This window comes from Chelonoidis abingdonii, chromosome 13 (genome assembly GCF_003597395.2).
Source record: "Chelonoidis abingdonii isolate Lonesome George chromosome 13, CheloAbing_2.0, whole genome shotgun sequence".
In the NCBI taxonomy this organism is placed as follows: domain Eukaryota; kingdom Metazoa; phylum Chordata; order Testudines; family Testudinidae; genus Chelonoidis; species Chelonoidis abingdonii.
The window spans coordinates 356626-361282 of NC_133781.1; the positions used below are offsets into that span (position 1 = coordinate 356626).

The following is a 4657-nucleotide window of genomic DNA, read 5'->3' on the forward strand; positions in this document are numbered from 1 at the left end:
GATCCATCCTCTGTTGTCCAGTCCCAGCTTCTAACGGTCAGAGGTTTATGGACTCCCCAAGAGTTAGGAAGAGTCCCTGACTGTCTTGCCTAATAGCCATTGATGGACCAATTCCTCCATGAAATGATATCTTTCTTTTTGTACCCAGTCATACTTTTGGCCTTCACAACGTCCCCTGGAAACAAGTTCTACAGCTTGACTATGCATTATGTGAAGAAATACTTCCTTCGTTTGTATTAAACCTGCTGCCTAATAATTTCAGCGGGTGACTCCTGGTTCATGTGTTTTGTGAAGATGTAAATAACACTATCTTATTCACTTTCTCCACACCATTCATGATTTCATATCTCCTCTTACTCCTCTCATTTCCAAGCCAAACAGTCTCAGTCTTTTTAATCTCTCCTCATATGGAAGCTGTTCCATACCCATAATCATTTTTGTTGCCCTTCTCTGTACTTTTTCCAATTCAGATATTTTGTTTTTCATATAGGGTGATCAGAACTTCACTCAGTATTCATGGTGTGGATGTACCATGGATTTATATAGTGGCATTATGATATTGTCTGTCTTCTTATCTGTCCCTTACCTAATGGTGCCTAACATTCTGTTAGTTTTCTGGACTGCTGCTGAATATTGCGCAGATCTTCTCAGAGAATTACCCACAGTGACTCCGAGATTTTTCTTGAATGGTAACAGCTAATTTAGACCTCATCATCTTGTGTGTATAGCTGGGATTATGTTTTCCAATGTGCTTTACTTTGTACTTATCAGCCTTGAATTTCATCTGCCATTTTCTTGCTCAGTCACTCAGGTTTTTGAGACCCCTTTTGTAACTCTTCATAGTCTGCTTTGGATTTAATTATCTTGAAAAATTTTGTATAGTGTCTAATTATTTCCACTTCACCATTTACTCCTTTTCTTACATGATTTATTAATATGTTAAACAACACTGGCTCCTTGAGAGACCCATCTATTTACCTGTCTCTGTTCAGAAATTTTCATTTGTATGGAATCTGCCTATGTTGAAAGCTAGGTTCTGGTACAAGTTCCATCTCTTTGCTTAGATATTTGCCTCATGGGCTGATGATAGAGGAAAGGTTTAGTTTCTCTATAGGGTCATATGGGGACGAATATAGATTGGATATTGGAGAGAGCATTGGCTTCATTCCCATTTCTATAAGAATTGATCTCAAAATAGCCACTCACTTTTATGAGGGCAGGATAAACTGTTGTATATATGTGTAGCCTGACTTTCAGATGTCCAGAACAAAGAGCTAAACTCCCGTTCTGTCAGATTTTCAAAGGAGTTTAAATGACTTAGGAACAGAAGTCCCACTAATTTTCCATCAGGCTCTTTTCAAAAATATGTCAATGTTACTGGAGAATGTTTTCCAGGCACACTCATTTCATTTTCTTGAAATGCTCTCTCCTTGTTGGACAAAAACAAATTTATATAACTGGCCATGAACAAATGCAGGCTGGAAATTAAAGGAAGATTTGTCACCAACAGAGGGGTGAGATTCTGGAACAACCTTCCAACAGGAGCTGTAGGGACACACGTCTTAATTAGTTTTAAGAGAGAACTGGGTAAATTGATGAATGCAACTCTATGATCGCATTTCCTGAGATGTTAGGAGGCATGGCTTAGTAGCCCTGGGCTTCATTTTTGGTTTATGTCTTAAGTTCTTAAAGCTCATACTTCAGGGTTTACATCCTCTGGGAATGTATTCTGGGAGGGATTTTATTTTGCAGGGATTTGTTTGGTGTCCTTCCTCTGAAGCATCAGGAATGGCCACAGATGGAGATGGGATTTTGGATGGAATCGCCAGGCCTCTAAGGTGGCACAAAGCATTCTCTCTCTCAGATGTTTGCCAAGATAGGTCTTGCTCACAGAATCAGGGACTAACTGATCCTTGACTCTCCCCTAGAATATTTCACTTCATTTATGACTGTTTCTTTTTTTACTTTTTCTATTTTATTTACTTTCAAATGATATTTTTTAATTTTTTTTTTCATTTTCCATTTTTAAAAATATTTCTATATATTTTTTCTTTTTAATATATTTGTATTGTATTTTATTGCTTTTTATATTTCAATTTTATGTTAATAGTTTATTTTTATAGTGTTTATTTTAATTTTACATCACTTTGGTTTATTTTACTTTATCTTTTTAATTGTATGGTGTTTTATTTCTTTTTAATATATTTTATAATTTTGATGTATTTGTAAAACTAAATGTCACTGAAAATGTCACACCCCAGTAGAAAGTTTTGATTTTGATGAATCAACATTTCCATCAGAAAATTTTCAATCGGCATCTAGTCAAGGTGTGGGCTTCAACTAGAATCCCAGTTTATGTATTGCAGTATTATCTCTTATCCAGATTATTCCTAGTAATAGGCTTTAATTATCCTAAGTGAGTGCTTGGCCATATAAAGAGACTGGGAATTTCCTCTCTAAATGACTCTCTGGCTGATGACTGGATGATGATGGGGAGGTGAGATGCTTCCAGTTTTCTGATTTCCCCTGAGAATCCCCTGTGTGATGCTCTAGGCAGAGGAAAACTCTTTGAGGTGCCCTTACCCAAAGCCCCAGCTTCAGGTCCCTAAACCCCTCACATTCTAGACCGTAACCCCAGAGGTCATTTCCTCATCCCTGTATTCAGAGCCTATGTAATCCATACCAAGAAGATCATTCAATTTTCAGAATGTCACTAAGGCCACGTCTACACTACAGGATAATATCGAATTAGCTAAAATCGGTTTCTTAAAACTGATATTATAAAGTCGATAAAAGTGGTGGCGCAGTCCACACTCAGGCCATGTAATTGAATGCGTGTGGCGTCCATCGGTCCAAAGGCTCGTCGATTTCTGGCGGTTCAAACACCCCGTGTGGGTAGAGGACAATGGAAGCTTCTAAAGTCGAAACCAAGCCGATTCACAGCCAGCAAAATTGTGGGATGTTTTACCAGCCAGAGGCTGTGAGAATTCAGGGAATCCAGTGCCTACATCTTCATTTGCCAGACTTCTCCTGGCAGAGGCGTAAGGAGGGCAAGGTGAGTGAGGCACTTCCCTCGGATGCGGAAGGTGAGGGGAGCAGAAAGTCTCTCTTTTGAAAGCAATTTGGCGGCAAGTCTTTCCCTCTGAGAGGACTGAGGGATCCACCGCTATATTGTCACTGGTCATCGGCAAGGGAGAGAGGTAGCAAATTCGTCTCTTTGGCAGAAATTCGGCAATGGGTTCCCTAGTCCCTCTTGGAGGGAAGGACCTGCCACCGAATTGCTGCCAAAGAATGGCGTAATTCCTCCGAGAGGAACCTGTCGCTGAAGAGTCAAATGTACTGCCCCTGACCCTTGCCCCGGGAGCAAAAATCCCTAGATACAACTCTGTCTCTTGGTCATCTGGTTTTCCCACTACACACCACTAGTATCAGCTCTTGGGAGCAAAATGAAGGGAGCAAAACTTATTCTGTTGCCAATCAGAAAAAAATAGGGTTTTCAAACAAATCTGAGCTTACCTTAGCAGCAAGCTTGTGTCTCAGTATTTTTCATTCATTCTCACATGTCATAAGCCTCCAGTATATGACTCCAAGCCCCCAGCCTGTATGCTCAGCCCAGTATTTGTATGGGTGACCTGAAGGAGAAGAAGCATTTGAACATTAATGAATTTAAATTGATAATCTGATACTGGTATTTAATAAATGCTGTTCTTGTTCTCTTGTAGAGGATGGTTCATTTCCACTATGGCAGATGCAGAACAGGGAAATCAAACCTCCCTCACAGAATTCATCCTCTTGGGATTTGGATCTGTCCCTGAACTGCAGATCCTTCTCTTTCTGCTGTTCCTTGTTATTTACATTGTGATCATGGCCGGAAACATGCTCATTGTTGTGCTAGTTATGACTGATCAGCACCTTCACACCCCCATGTACTTCTTCCTTGGGAATTTGTCTTGCTTGGAGACCTGTTACACCTCGACCATCCTGCCCAGGATGCTGGTCAGTCTCCTGACTGGGGACAAGACCATTTCTGTTGGTGGCTGCATCACAGGAGGTTATTTTTTTGGCTTCTTTGCAGCCACTGAGTGTTATCTCCTGGCAGCGATGTCCTATGATCGGTACCTAGCGATATGCAAACCACTGCGTTATACAACCCTTATGAATGGCGGTTTCTGCCTCCAGCTAGTAGCTGGGTCTTGGATAAGTGCGTTGCTAGCTAGTTCCATAGTAACTGGTATGATGTTACAATTAACTTTCTGTGGCCCCAATGAAATTGATCATTTCTTCTGTGAATCTATACAAATAATAAATCTGTACCGCAACAACATCTACTAGGTGGAGCTTTTACTTACCATTCTGTCAGCTTTATTCACCCTGCCCCCATTTGCTTTAACTGGGACATCCTACCTGTGTATCATCTCCACCATCCTGCGAATCCCTTCTACCACAGGGAGGCAAAAGGCATTTTCAACCTGCTCCTCTCACCTCATTGTGGTGACAATTTTCTATGGGACCCTGATCATTGTGTATCTGCTACCAAAAACCAACACACTCAGAGACTTCAACAAAGTGTTCTCTGTCTTCTACTCAATTCTGACTCCTATGGCCAATCCCTTCATATACAGCCTGAGAAACAAAGAGGTGAAAGAGGCTCTGAGAA

At 40.7% G+C, this 4657-nt stretch overlaps 1 pseudogene; it reads left to right on the forward strand.

Annotated features, from left to right (window-relative positions):
• Nucleotides 1–3741: 3741 nt before the first annotated feature.
• On the forward strand, nucleotides 3742–4653 carry LOC142047701 (olfactory receptor 10A7-like; annotated as a pseudogene).
• Nucleotides 4654–4657: the final 4 nt, after the last annotated feature.